The sequence below is a fragment of the Puma concolor genome, chromosome B1 (genome assembly GCF_028749965.1).
Source record: "Puma concolor isolate L17-30 chromosome B1, mPumCon1.1.hap2, whole genome shotgun sequence".
Taxonomy (NCBI): domain Eukaryota; kingdom Metazoa; phylum Chordata; class Mammalia; order Carnivora; family Felidae; genus Puma; species Puma concolor.
The window spans coordinates 34,937,394-34,952,261 of record NC_141670.1 but is presented as its reverse complement, the minus strand read 5'-3'; the positions used below and the strand labels follow the sequence as shown (position 1 = coordinate 34,952,261).

At 50.2% G+C, this 14,868-nt stretch overlaps 1 protein-coding gene across 3 annotated transcripts in view; it reads left to right on the top strand.

The window, feature by feature from the left end:
• Window positions 1-14,868, top strand: part of SLC25A37 (solute carrier family 25 member 37) — a 40,221-nt gene that overhangs the window by 5,877 nt on the left and 19,476 nt on the right. Inside the window, exon 2 of one of the 3 annotated variants that reach the window (XM_086703436.1) lies at window positions 916-1,036. The exons of the other annotated variants lie outside the window; for them this stretch is intronic. The gene's annotated coding sequence lies outside the window, so the exon portion shown is untranslated. The remainder of the gene's footprint in view (window positions 1-915; window positions 1,037-14,868) is intronic. 3 annotated transcript variants of the gene reach the window in all.

Below are 14,868 nucleotides of genomic sequence, written 5' to 3'. Positions count from 1 at the left end.
CGCCCCTTCCTGTAGGATTCCCATCAGCTCAAACCCAGGCACTGTTATCCACCAGCCTCTTATCAGCCTCTCCTCCTTTGATGCTCCTGTCCTCCCTCTTCTCTCCTGTCGCCTGCTCGCCTCCGCCTCCAGCCTGACTTACGCTGAGGGGCAGGAGGCGGGCTTGTGAGGAGCAGGGACCCTTGAGCCAGACTGTGTGGACTGGGCCCTGGCTCCCCTTAGTGTGGCCTTGGGCAAGTCCCTTCTCCTGTCTGTGCTGTGTCTAAAGCACCGAGGACAGTACCTGTGGTGCAGTGAGTGCTCCCCAGGGGTCATAGGCACCAATGTGGTTTTGCAGCCCCTTCCCCCCCACCCCCGGGGCTTCGGCATCTGGCCCACAGACTGCTCCCACCTCGAATGAATGCTGTCATCACCCGAGAATGTCCCCTCCTGGCCACTGCCCGACTAACATCCAAATCCCTGCGTTCTTTATGCCCCTCAGGCTGATGGCGTCTACCTCCATGGGGCCTCGTCCTAACCCCCACCTTTTCCACCTGGAGGTCTTGAGTCCAGATGTCTCAGCCAGGCCACACTGGACTAGGTCTCAGCCTCTTCTCTTCCCTCTCAGCCTGTCCCTGTCGCCTTCATCCAGACCGGGGCCTACGACCCACTCCGTGCATCCACTCCCGGGGCCTCTCGTTTCCTGCCTTCGGTTCTTCCCGCACCTGCCTGCCCACACCCCAGTCTTGGATGACCCATCGACCCACGGGGCAACCGAGCCCTTCCGGAGAAAAGCCCCATATCGCCTCCTTTGGTGCCGTGTATGCCCACGCCTCCGGGGCCCTCAGCCTGTCCTGCTGTGGGTTCTGGTCAGTCTCAACAGCCGTTCCAGACCATGCTCTTGCTTCTCAAACTCCCATCCCTCTGCTTTTTCAGCGTCTGCGCGGCATCTTGCTTGCTCTAGTTCATAGAGAAACCAGGACCCCAGTCAAGCTCACCTTCCTGTCACTGTCCTTCCAACCAGTGTGCCGTCCCCCACCTTCCTACTGTCGTTAAGGTAAGAGGGCCCTTCCTCTGTCAAAGATGAACCAGCGGGCCTAGGGCAAGGGGGTGTGTGGGGACCTCCCACATACACCTGCGTTTCAGTCCTGGCTCTGCACCTGGGGCCTGTCTCAGCTCAGTCTCCTTGTCTGCAGAGTGGGGAGGTTAATGCCGAGGCCTACCCGGACAGAAGGCTGGGACAGACTTAAACGAGGCAGTGCAGACAAAGCTCGTGCTGCAGTGTCTGCTGCACCAGTGCTCTATGAATGGTCACGATGGGAGTCGTTTCGGTCGTCTCCTGAGTAACTCAGTTTCGGTATCTTTCGCCCTCCCCCCCGACCAGCGATTCCCTCCTAAAAGCATCGGTACAGCCCAGACTTGTCCCGTCTTAAATAACAGACAGACCCCAGACATCTCACCTTGACCCCATGTGCCCCGAGGGTTTTTCTCCGTAAAATAACAAGCGTTGTGAGAGGAACGCGGGCACTCGGCCTCTCCTTCCTCACCTGTCCACCCCCTCCCCCCCTCCCCCACCGGCCAGGCCTTTGGCTCTGTGCCCACCGCTCTGCTGCACCCTCACGGAAGCTGCTGGTGATCTCCTTGCTAATAAATCCAGGCGTCGTTTTCCTGGCCCCTCTGATGTGGGGCAGCCGCCTGGTCTTCCTTGGAAGCCAGCCCACCCACCACCCTCTTTTCTTCCCTCAGGACACGTGTCTCCGTTTCTGCCTGGGTCCTGATAACTCGTAGTTGGCGGACTGGTGTCTCCGGTCCCGTCTTCCCCGGAGCCGGCTGTCCTGTTGCCTCACAGCCATGTCGCACACTTGGCTGTCTCGGTGTCCATGATGGCCACGCTCCCGCCTGGGCCCCCTCCCTCAGGAACGTGGCGACTGTGGTCAGCTTTCCTCTCGCCTCTGCCCACTCTCCCCCCTCCCCCTGTATGTTTCCAAGACCCTTCCGTTTCTGCATCTGTGATAGCTCTTTGATTTGTTCTTCTCCCTCCCGCTGGGGCCACCTCGGTTCAGGGGACTCACTGTCTCCTTTGCAGTGATGGCTTCCCTGACCACCCGAGTCACGACTGAGTACGCCCTCCCTCTCCTCGCCCCCACTTCCCCGTTGCCGGGCTCCGCTGTTTTTCTTCACCGCGTGTGTTACCTTCTAACACACAGTGCCCTTTACTTTTATTTATTGTTTGTATTCTTTGTACATTTATTTATATGTTATTTATGGTTCGTCTCCCCTTATTTGAATGTAAGCTCCCGGTGGGCGGGAATCTTTTAGCTCTTTTGTTCTCTCGTTTGTTCCCATTGCCAGAAACCACACCCGGCACATAGTAGGTGCTCAGTTAAGGATTTGTTGAATGAATTACTGTCAGTCACTCCTGGTCATCCTCACCTCTGAGGCCTCCAGCTTCTAGGCAGGCTGCAGTTTTCTTAAGCAGGGAAGAGTCACAGTGCCCGTCCTGCCCACCTTTCAGGTTCAGTTACTGCCTCTAAGAAGAAAATGCAGCCAGATTTGCAGTGAACCGCGCTTAAACAGTGAACACAATTTAAAAAGTATAAAGCTCTCTGCAGGTGCCAGGGCATGACATTATCAAACTGGGATCCTGTTAAAAGGTAAGGTTAGCTGATTGGAATGGAAAATCCAGCCTGTTCTTCAAGTGCCGCAGAGCCCACAAGGGGGGCTGAGGCCCAGCCCCATCGGCTGCCTCTCATGTCACATGGTGTCTCTCTCCTCCCACTCCCCCGAGCTGTCCTAGTTGCTTTCAGAATAAAGCCTGAACCTTGAGTGGTGTGCAGATACCCAGAGCCTCTCCTGCTCTGACGTGTTGGCCAGAGCAAGACAGATAAAGGTATTCTGTTCTGTGAATACCAGTTGAATGGATGCAGGCACGGTTGTTTTACAGAGACGTGGGGACGAAAGTGCTTTGAAATATGCTATTAAAAAATGCTAGTTTTACTTTTATTTGTGTGTGTGTGTGTGTGGTTTTTGAATCCATGTGGATCTTACCCACAGAAAGACTTTCTCAGCCCTTTTGTCTTTTTTTTTTTTTTTTGCAGTAGAACTCGCAAGTCTCAGTGTTTCCCCCAGTGAGGCTGTTAATTCATCTGGCCACCCACTTCATTCCCCACTTACTGAGCTCCTTCCCTGCCAGGCTCGGTGCTAGACATCAGGCAACAAAAATAAGTCCCGGCCCCTGTTCCCAGGGCATTGCTCCCTATAATTAGACCTTGAGCTAAGGTGGCAGGACTGGCTCTCTCTGAAAAGAAGAATGGCCCAACTTGGTATTTGCTTTCAAATAGGCACAATGTCTGGGGTGTCTGGACTCTGGACCTCAGGCTGCCATCTTGCAGGTCTGGAGCCTGCCGGGAAGCATTGTTTTGGGCTTCTTTGCTGAGCAATCTTGAATTGGCTTCTTCCCCTGGAGGAGACAGTGGCCCTCAGTTGTACCACCCGCCCCCCCCCCCCCCCCAGTCCTCTTCCTTGCTCCTGAGGTCATTAGTCATTCTGGAAGCTGAAATCGGCTCCCAGAAGGTAACTCTGAAAACATCCTCCACCCTACCAGTAATCCCAGACGGTCGGGAAGGGCCGTTGTCTGGTCACTAAGAGGTGTTATGGTTTCACATTCATGCTTTCTCTCTGAAGAGAAAACAAAACGTGTTGAAATAGAGATCCCAGCAGCAGCTTGGTTGAAGCAAGAATTGCATAACAGCTTTAGAAATGTGTGGCCCTTGTTGGGTCAAGTTGAAGGGCTGCAGCTTTGTGTCACTTGAGGGGACTTTCTCTGGGGCTTCTGGATCCATGGGACGCATCGGGCGAGAGACACAGAGCAGTGGCACCCGAGGTCTGGCTGGCAAAAGCCCTGCCCTGATCTCTCATAGTGACTGCTTTTTTGTTCCCTGGTCTGGCTATAAGGGCTACATTTGAGATGCTCCTTTGGGCAGGGGTGTGTGTGCGTTCAGGCTTGTGCTGGCCTTGAGGCCCCTGGAAAGGGTACCCAACTGGGGCAGGGTAGGCCATAGGAAGTTAAGTCCTGGTCCTGCCATTGGCCAGCTTTGAAACGTTGGCCAAGTTACTTCTCTAGGCTAGTGCCTCCTTGTCTAATAGATTAATACTAGTCTTTTCTTTTTATGTTTTATTTCATTTTATCTAAGAAATAAAAAAAATTTTTTAAATACTTATTTTTGAGAGAGAGAGAGAGAGAGAGAGAGAGAGAGACATAATGTGAACAGGGGAGGGGCAGAGAGAGAGGGAGGCACAGAATCTGAAGCAGGCTCCAGGCTCTGAGCTGTCAGCACAGAGTCCAACGTGGGGCTTGAACCCATGAACCATGAGATCATGACCTGAGCCAACATTGGATGCTTAACTGACTGAGCCACCCAGTTTTTTTTAATGTTTATTTATTTTTGAGAGAGAGACAGAGTGTGAGCGGGGAAGGGGTGGAGAGAGAGGGAGACACAGAATCCAAAGCAGGCTCCAGGCTCTGAGCTATCAGCACGGAGTCCGACACGGGTCTCAAACTCACGGACCATGAGATCATGACCTCAGCCGAAGTTGGATGCTTAACCAACTGAGCCACCCAGGCGCCCCTATTTTTTATTTTAAATGTTTAGTTATTTTGAGAGAGCGTGCATGTGCAAGTGGGGGAGGGGCATTAGAGAGAGAGAGAGAGAGAGAGAGAGAGAGAGAGAATCCCAAGTAGGTTCCAAGCTCTCAGCGCAGAGCTGGACACAGGGCTCAATCTCAGGAACTGTAAGATCATGACCTGAGCCAAAATCAAGAATTGGAGGGTCAACCAACTGACTGAGCCACCCAGACTCCCCTAATATTAGTCTTAGACTAACATTGCTGTTTCCCTATTTGACGGGGCTGGGATCAGGTGGGATCCCATTTGTGAGCAGCTTTTCTAAACCCTGACCTGCCCAGATAATGACAGATCGTATCAGAGGCAATACACTTAATGATTGAGAGCAGCTCAGGTTAACAGCGCAGGGTCTGGGGCCAGACTGCCTGGGGACGGTGCCCAGACAAACCTCTTTGTGCCTAATTTTTCTCATCTGTAATAACAGGGATAATAACAGGACCCACCTCAGTGTTGCTATGAGAATTATGATATTGAATTATGACACACCTAGAGTGTTAAGAATAGCGTCGGATACCTGGTAAGCACTCAGTTCGTTTTAGCTCCTATATCGTTTCTAAAAGCGTTATTACTTGAAGGCCTGCCTATGCCTGTATGTCGTTTCTGCACTTGTATATTGCAGTATTTTTGTATTGTTTCGATCTGCATTCTGTCTTTTGATTCTCTTAGCTCTCCTTTGAAGGTGGGAAAAGGCATGAACTGTTTCACGTTTCACAGATGAGAAAACTCAGCTTCAGAAAAATAGCATTTTCTGCTACACCAGAGCTAAGGGGGGAGAATGTGGAAGGGAGCAGGTGAGAGCAACAAGTGAGGTGGGGAGTAGACTCACATGTTAATGGCAGCAGAGCCCCTGGGCTGGGTTCTGAGAGGAGCAGATGATGCGGCCCCAGCCACATTATTGGGAGGGAGGGATTGGAATTAAGGGAGAGCCAGCAGGGAAAGTATGGTGTGGAAGGCAGGGCTCCAACACATACGTAGGAGTTCTTTGGTCAGATACTCCAGTACAGAGGGCAAGGGGATGATGACAAATGGTTGTTGCTGTAGGTAAGTCGTGGCTTCACTCTCTGGAGTGAATTGCAGAGGCACCTTCTCTTTTCAGCAGGGAGTTGAAAAGTTGGGCTCAGTATAGTGATTTGAATTTGGACTGGCCTGAGAATCATTTTGCAAATCATGGTATAAACATGGCCTGTTGGGATGAGCTCTACATCAGAGTTCCGTGATCTAGGGCAGCAGTTTTCTTACCTTACACGGGGAAGAGTAGCGATGCCTGACTTACCTTCCTGGTAGGTCTACTTAGTGCATCCAGGAAGAAAGGATGGTCAGGCTTGCAGCGAACGAGCCTTTCTGCTGCTGAAAAGGTATAAAGCTGTCTGCAGGTGCCAGGTCATGGTATTTATTATCAGACTGGGATCCTGTTAAAGGGCTAAGGTTTGCTCCCTGCAATGGAAAATACGGGCTCTTCTTCCAGCCGCTGTAGGATTCGCCGCAGCTGCGTGGCCGCGGACACTTCACCTCTCTCCTTACACAGTGTCTCCCATCTGTTGAGGAAAGACCAGCAGGTGGGAGCCTGCTCCCGCCTCTTTCGCCGGGTAGTACTCTGAGCATGCTCAAAACAACACACCCAACACTGACTCCCGTCGGGCTGGCACGGAGAGGAGCTGCGTGTGGCTCCTGAGATTGAGGCTAGTGAGTGACCAGGCCACGTGCAGGGGACGTCGGGCCCCGTTCATCTCGGGGGGGTTTGCATTTTACGTGCTCGCTTGTCCTTTTTTTAAAGTGAGTCCGCCCCTTGCGTGCCAGGCAGATGGGGCTGGGGATTTTCCCATCTCGGTCCCTCGTGTCTCGGTTTTCCTTGTTTGTTCACGACTGTGGTCACAGGAAAGTAAGAGGGGAAGGAGGTAGGACACAGACGCCTTTGTCTCGAGGTCCTCCGGTCCTCGTCTCCTCGTGCTGCCCGCTTTGAGGGCAGTGCTGGCGCCTCGCTTGCCCGGGGCCTGGCCGTAGACGCCAGCAGCCCGCGGGAAGCTTGCCAGCCAGGCCTGCTCGGGAGGGGGACGCGCCAGGCCTTGCCTCTGGCTTGCACTGCTCCACTCCCCTGGAGCGGGGCATGTCCCGGGGATGTCCCAGGGCCGTCAGGAGCCTGGACGAAAGGAGCTGACGAGCAGATCTAAGGAGTCCGACCAGAGCAGGGAAGCCTTCCCAAAGGAAAGACGTCGGTGCGTGTGTACATGTGTGGCAAACCCGGGGCATGTCTTTAACTGAAGAACTGAGTCGGTCTCTTTCCTTAGTCACTGTCTCCACAGCTTATTTGGTAAATGTGGGCTTGCGTCAGCTCGGTTCGTAGAAACGTGGAAGAGCTGAAAGGCATTTGCAAAAATGTAACTTCGGCCCCTGGACTTCAATCAGTGACCGAATTAATTAAGGAGGGGGGCACGTGGAGAGTGAGCACGGGTGCTGGGCATGAGGGAGCCAGAAGGCTCGAGACACCTCTGTGGTCTCTGCCCACGGAAGTCCCTGCGTGGCCCGGAGGACAGACTTATGGATGAGTCGTTCCTGTAGGAGGTGTTGAGCCTGTCCTCAGGGGCCCGGAACTTCATCCAGAAGGGTCAGGAAAGGGCCCCTTGGGGCAATGGCTCAGTATCCATATCTAGACCAAAGGAGACAGAGATACTCGAACAAAACCATGTGATTCTCTCCCCTAGGCTGTCACTTCCTGTCCCCGAGGTGCCTGGCCATAAGCAGGACACCCACACCCCTCTGACACTCTGATTTTGGGGTTCTGTCCTGAGCCTCCTGACTGCAGAATCTGCAGAGACAGTTTTTGTGGTTTGAGGTCACCACACTGGGGCCTCCACAGGGGACCTGCCCCCCCCACTCTGAAATTTTCTCCCCCTGTTTTCTGAAATTTCTTCTTTTCCTCCCCCGGGTTCTGGGATTTTAATTCCGTTTGGCCCACTCAGCGACTGCCTGGTGGCTTTTCCTCCCTGAGTAGGAACTTTTACCGCAGCGCTAAAGCCCCGAGGAGGGCGGAAACCAGGAGGAAGGGAGGAAAGCTGTCATGTCAAAGGCATTTCTGCTCATAATTGGTTCATAATTAATGGGTAGCATTAGTGGCAAATGCCAGCAGCAGCAGCAGCCAGAGAAGTGGCTAAAAATTAAATACAGTCACATGACTCGTGGAGGTTTAGGGTTTGCCTGAATGACCTTTACTGGCACAGGTCACAGTTTGTAGGCTTATGAGAGAAAGACTCAACAAACAGTGAGATTGATCTGGAGCCCCATAGCACCTGGACCTTTTCTTGAAACTCAGTTTCTCATGTCATTCCTTAGCACTTTTTAATAATTTTATTTAATGTTTATTTTTGAGACAGAAAGAGACAGAGCATGAACGGGGGAGGGTCAGAGAGAGAGGGAGACACAGAATCTGAAACAGGCTCCGGGCTCCGAGCTGTCAGCACAGAGCCCGATGCGGGGCTCGAACCCACGGACCGCGAGATCATGACCTGGGCTGAAGTCGGATGCTCAACTGACTGAGCCACCCAGGCGCCCCTCCTTAGCACTTTTTTTTTTTTTTTTAACGTTTATTTATTATTTTTGGGACAGAGAGAGACAGAGCATGAACGGGGGAGGGGCAGAGAGAGAGGGAGACACAGAATCGGAAACAGGCTCCAGGCTCCGAGCCATCAGCCCAGAGCCCGACGCGGGGCTCGAACTCATGGACCGCGAGATCCTGACCTGGGTGAAGTCGGACGCTTAACCGACTGCGCCACCCAGGCGCCCCTCCTTAGCACTTTTTAAAGGCAACTATGTAGCTGAACACTCTACCCTGTCCTCTCTTTCCTTTTTAGCCTCTCTGGCTCCGGTGGTGGTGGTGCTTCCTATAAAACGCAGAGTACAGTCCCTCGGCTCGTCCATCAGTCTCTGGCAGTTTTGATAAAGAGCTTGAAACTTGAGGAATGTTCCCCTGGTGTCTGTATGAGGCCAGGTTTAGACAGAAGCTCCTGGAGCTCGCAGCTCCTGGAAACCGAGTCCTGTTTCTGTAAAAGGCCAGTCCGGTGACATGGACAAGAATCGGCTGACCCCGAGGCCAGCCCTCTGTTTCTGTGTCTGCGGATTCCCCTGGCACAGGAGGTCTTTGTTACCAAATCTATTTGCTGAGTGTTTTGAAGAAGGACGTGTGTGGGCCTTTTCAGTGTCGTTAGACAATGCTGAGCTGTTATCCAGAAGAAATGGTCGGGATAGAAGCCAAGATTTGATCTGGTTCAAGTTATACCATAGAAAGTGCCCAGTTGGGACAGGAGCCATCAGTGAAATGGTTAAAATCCTAAAAAGTACGTGAGACTAGAGAGCTCTCTCTTAATGTAATTGTGTTAATTTTTTTCCCCTGGAATCTTTGATAATAAACTTTTTCCTGGCTTCTCAGATAATAAACTGAATTAACGTACACGTATTCACGCAGGCCAGGAAGGGTGAAGCATACGTGAACTTGCTTTGCAAATTACTGAGTATTTATGGTTGGCACTTAGAGCTTTAAGAATATCAGCCTCAAAAGTGACTTTTCACTGTAAAAACAGTGTAATAACAACAAGGAGTATATTGACACGTTGGAAGACTCCTAGCTTCTTCAGTGCTTCTAGAAGAATCTTCCAAGTTTCCGAAGGAGGTGGAGGAGGGGCTGAAGTGCGTGCAGTTTGTGGTGATGGCGATGTAGCCAGGATGGCCTCAGGTGGTAGCACCTTCCATTACTGTCCCTCCGCAGGCTGCTGAGCCCGCTGGTGGTGCTGCCCCTGACCCTGAGTTGGAAAGTCTCGTTTCAGACCTCCCGTGGGTGTCAATTTCAGGGATCTTTTGTATTTTCTGATAATCCAGTCACAAGAAAGTTTCTGAAATTCTCTTCTAGACCCTAAGAACCGAAAGTCACTGCAAAGCTGGACTTTTACCAGGAACTGCTTTAAATTGAAAACAGATTTCTGATCTGTGAGCAGCCAGTTTAAGGGACAGGGAGAACTTTGTCAACTCAGGACTTGAGCTTGGAGGGCAGGGAACGAACTGAGAAAAAGGCAAGGCAAAAAAGCCTTTTCTTTGTGAACACAGGCACATGAAACATTTGTATTTTAGGGTGAATTATAATTAGCTTAAGATAACCAGGGGCCCACCAGCTGAGTGACCGTGAGAAAAACATGTCTGTCACTTGTCCGAGTCTCAGTTTCTTCATCTGTAAAATGGCAAGATTCTAAATTTTTTCCACTCTTTCTTTTTTTTTTTAATGTTTATTTATTTTTGAGAAAGAGAGACAGAGTGTGAGCGGGAAAGGGGCTGAGAGAGGGAGACCCAGAATCTGAAGCAGGCTCTAGGCTCTGAGCTGTCGGCACAGAGCCTGACGCAGGGCTCAAAACCATGAACTGTGAGATGATGACCTGAGCCGAAGTCGGATGCTTCACCGACTGAGCCACCCAGGTGTCCCTCCACTCTTTATTTCCATGGGGCAGTATTACTTTTGGGCACCCCCTTTTGACTTGGATGTATAGAGGGACAAGCACTTCTGTTTGTAGGAGGACACCGGAAGACCCCTGCCCTGGAATGCTAGGGGGGCTGAGGAGCAGGGACCAGAGTCAGCTGCCAATATACCATTTGGGGTCCCTGCATCCCAGAGTGCCTGCCTAGAAATTATAGTCTGTTTGATTTACTTAAACCTCCAAGTACAATGCTTAAAGGCTGCAAACCATTCATTCGGGCAATTCCAGAAATGCTGAATGGTCACAGCCCCACCCTGGAATCAAGGGGAGACATGTAGCAGATGCTTCTGGAAGGCCCTGTTTATGACTCTGACTCCTTCCTGCTGGGGACCTTTTACAAGTTCACTACCAGGAAGCTGAGTCATTGAGGGGTCAGCTGGCATGGCCAAGGTCACACAGCATTGCCAGAAGCACGGATGAGTTAGCCCAGATGACCCGAGCATTTGGGGGGAGCGTTGTGGTGAATGACAGGTTGCGGGGGGGTTCCTCACTTGGGAGGCTGTCAGGCGTGTCCCTTCCTGGTGACAGGAACACCTCTGCTCCTCATGGTTGGCACTCCTATTTGGATTTCACAATGAGAAACGTTCTCCTGTGTTCTTCACCTCCTTTCTTCCTCCTCTTCTGTTTGTAAATCCATGGCAGGAGGTCAGGACCGAACAGACTGAAGGATAAAATGATGTTTTCAGGACACCCGTGGGCTCTGTGTCCTTCTGTGCCTTTCTGGGCTCATCCCCTGGAACTCAGCAGGCTGCCAGTGACACAGCCTTCTCAGGGCCTCTGGCCGCCCCCCACCTGCACTGCCTGTGCCCCAGGTAGCCCCTCCGTCCTGAGCTCCACTTGCCTGACTCACCCAGCCTCAGTTCTTGGCTTCCAAGTCACTTCCAGGACCCCTCCCCACGTATAAATTAGGTCTCGTGCCTTTGCTGTCCTTTTGCTTTCCTTCAGCGTCCTTAGGCTTTGCCATTTTTTATTTGTGCGACTTTTGGTTTACTCTGCCTGTGCCTGCTAGACGACAGACTTGTTGCAGGCAAGGGCCTGGTGCCCTGCACCACTCAGCCCCAGGACCCCTGTTGGCACACTGACGACGTTTATGGAGTGGGGAGAAAAACCCTGCTGTTCTACCACTTTCAGGCCATTCACTCGCGTCCCCCGTGCCAGTCTTGTGCTCTCACTTCTGGAAACCCTTCTCATCAGATGGCTTCGGCTTATATTTTTTTTCATTTTTTTTAATGTTTGTTTATTTTTGAGAGAGAGAGAGAGATTGCGAGTGGGGGAGGGGTAGAGAGAAAGGGAGACACCCGAAAGAGGCTCCAGGCTCCGTGCTCTAAGCACAGAGCCTGACACGGGGCTTGAACCCACAAACCGTGAGATCATGACCTGAGCCGAAGTCGGACGCTTAACCGCCTGAGCCACCCAGGCGCCCCAAGATGGCTTCAGTTTAAATCGTACACCCAAGTTCTCTTTTCCAGGATGAGGGTTTAGTCGGCATGAAAGCTCACCCATGATTGTAGGTTCCTGCCCTTCCCTTCGGCATCCAGTAAAACTTAAATATGACTCCCCCAAAAGCTTATGAAACAGTTTGTACATGCAGACATTTGTGCATGTGAGTGGGTTCCAGAGGCTGGAATGTGAATCTTCAGGATGTTTCCTTCGGTGTCTTTCCCCTGAGACGCTTAGAACTTCAAGCCTGGTGTTTCTGGCGTTTGGTTTTCTTTCTCTGTTATTGGCTGGTGTGCAAGGTGTGTGAAGAGCACAGGAGACCATTGTCTCCGGCTGTGACCTGACCCGACCCACCTGTAAATCAGCCAGCATTATGGAGATAATTTGATCTTAGCATTTGTGTGAAATCTGGCTTTCAGTAACATCTGGGAAGTTTCCCCTGAAGCCCTGCTGAGACCTCCAGCGTATGCTGAGGATACGCTCTGGAGCTCAGCTCTGATGGGGCTGCCCCTCTATGTGGCAGGCCCCAGAAGATGATGATGTGCATCGTGCTGCAGGACACAGTACGTGGATATCAGGACACAGCCCGGAGACAGCTGTCGGCGGGGTTTCAAGTGCCTACTTTGTATGTGCCTGCGGGTAAAATTTTGTGCACCTCTGAGTTCTCGACAATCGCGTATTGATTGTCTGTTGCATAAAGCACGCTGCCAGGGCCCTGAGATCACAAATGCCATGAGGCTGTCCCCTCCTTCATGCCCTTAGACGTTAATGGAAGACAGGCATGCAGACACATCACCTGATGTAATTATAAGTAGAGAAATGAGCAAGAGAAGGCTGGCGACAGGGCTGCTTGGAAAAGTCTTTTCTTCCTGTGGCTAATAGGCTAATAGTGGGGCATGCTTTAGAAGGTGTGGCCTCTGTGAAGGGTGTGGAAGCTGCTGTTGCAGAAGCTGACAGGACCACACTTGACGTGAGAACTGTATACAGGGCTTCAAGGTGCCCGGCTCCCTGGGCCTGCAGAAGTGGATTCCAGGAGAGTCATCACCCACGGCGCTCAGGGGGTCCCCTGAACTCCCCGGCTCTGATGGACTGCCATCGGTGTCGTCACCCGGTCCATAACATACAAACACTTGGCTGGTTTTTGGCCTGAGCAGTTGGGGTACTGATTCCTGGGATACTATCTTTTGGGGTCGGCATGGGCCAGTGTAACAGGGAACCACTGCATCCTTGAGGCTGGGGGCCACCTATGGGAAGGGATGGAGATTCAGATTCTACATCTTAACCATTTCTGCCTTCTGTCCAGGAGTCCCTGGGCTCACCTTCCAGGTGCTTCCTTCCAAGGTGGACTCTGGAGCCAGAAATATTACTGTGTCTAGGGGATCATGCTGTGCCTTTGAGACCCCTGGTTGCCTTTAGCAAAAACATGCAAGGAAGCAAACAAACCAAAAAACGCTATTTCAGGGGTTAGAGGAAGGTTAAAGGTGTTAGAGGATTACGTGATTGTGACAGGATCTCAGACTGTGAACAGCATGTGGAATGAGCTATTGATTAGATTGAGGATTTTAAAAAGGTTGTGTTAAATACATATAACGTGAAATTTACATTTTTTTTTTAACGTTTATTTATTTTTGAGACAGAGAAAGACAGAGCATGAACAGGGGAGGGGCAGAGAGAGAGGGAGACACAGAATCTGAAACAGGCTCCAGGCTCTGAGCTGTCAGCACAGAGCCCGATGCGGGGCTCGAACTCACGGACCGTGAGATCATGACCTGAGCCGAAGTCGGACGCTCAACCGACCGAGCCACCCAGGCGCCCCTGAAATTTACATCCTAACAGTTTTTTCTTTCTTTTCATTTTCATGAAGTTTTAAATTTTAATTCCAGTGACGTTACCATACAGTGTTATGCTAGTTTCAGGTGTCTAATACCATCCTAATGCCCTTAAGTGTGTCATTCAGCAATGTCGAATCCGTTCACAATGTTGTGCAACCAATCTCCAGAACCGTTTTCATCTTCTCAGAGTAAAACTGTCCCCTTGAAACAACCACTCCCCATTCCCCACCCCACCGCAGCCCTTCGCAGCCCCCATCCCACTTTCTGTCTCTGGATTTGGCTATTCTAGGTGCCTCGTGTAAGTGAAATCATACAGTATTTGTCTTTTTGTGACTGGCTTGTCTCATAGTGTCCTTAAGGTTCATCCATGTTGTAGCATGTGTGAGAAGTTCCTTCCTTTGTAAGGCTGAATGATAGTGTTGTACAAGGTACCACATTTTGTTCAGCCGTTCACCCACAGATGGACGTTTGGGTGGCTTCTACCTGTTGGCTGTTATGAATAATGTTGCTATGCACACGGGTGTGCAAATATGTCTTTGGAACCCTGCTTTAAAATTTTTTTTTGTTATAAACCAGAAGTGGGATTGCTGGGTCATATGGTAATTCTATTTTTAATTTTTTTTTTTTTTTTTTTTGGAAACCACTGTACTGTTTCCATAGGGGCTGCACCATTTTACATTCCTACCCACAGTACACAAGGCTTGCAATTTCTCTTGCGTTTCATTTCATTTTTTGGTTTCTTTTCCTTCCCTTTCCTCCCTCCCTTTCTTCTTTCTTTCTTTCTTTCTCTTTCCTTTTTCTTTTTCTTTCTTTCTTTCCTTTTTCTCTTTCTTTTTTTCTTTCTTTCTTTCTTTCTTTTTCTTTCTTTCCTTTTTCTCTTTTTCCTTTCATTCTTTCTTTCTTTCTCTTTCCTTTTTCTTTCTTTTTCTTTCTTTCCTTTTTCTCTTTCTTTTTTCCTTCTTTCTTTCTCTTTCCTTTTTCTTTCTTTTTCTTTCTTTTTCCTTCTTTTTCTTTCTTTCCTTTTTCTCTTTCTTCTTTCTTTCTTTCTCTTCCTTTCTCTTTCCTTTTTCTTTCTTTTTTTCTTTCTTTCCTTTTTCTCTTTTTTCTTTTTTCTTTTTCTTTCTTCTTTCTTTCTTTCCTTTTTCTCTTTTTTCTCTTTCTTTCTTTCTTTCTTTCATTCTTTCTTTCTCTTTCTTCCTTCCTTCCTTCCTTCCTTCCTTCCTTCCTTCCTTCCTTCCTTCCTTCCTTCCTTCCTTTCTTTCTTTCAAATACAGGTAAATGTTTTAACGCTGCAAGTAGGCCTGATGGCCAGTAAGGTAGATATATAGATTTATCTCCCTGCAAGTAAAACACACCCGCACATGTTTGTTTTTCAAAGGATTCTTTTCCAGTTTCGTAGATTTAGATTATGTGAGCCAAA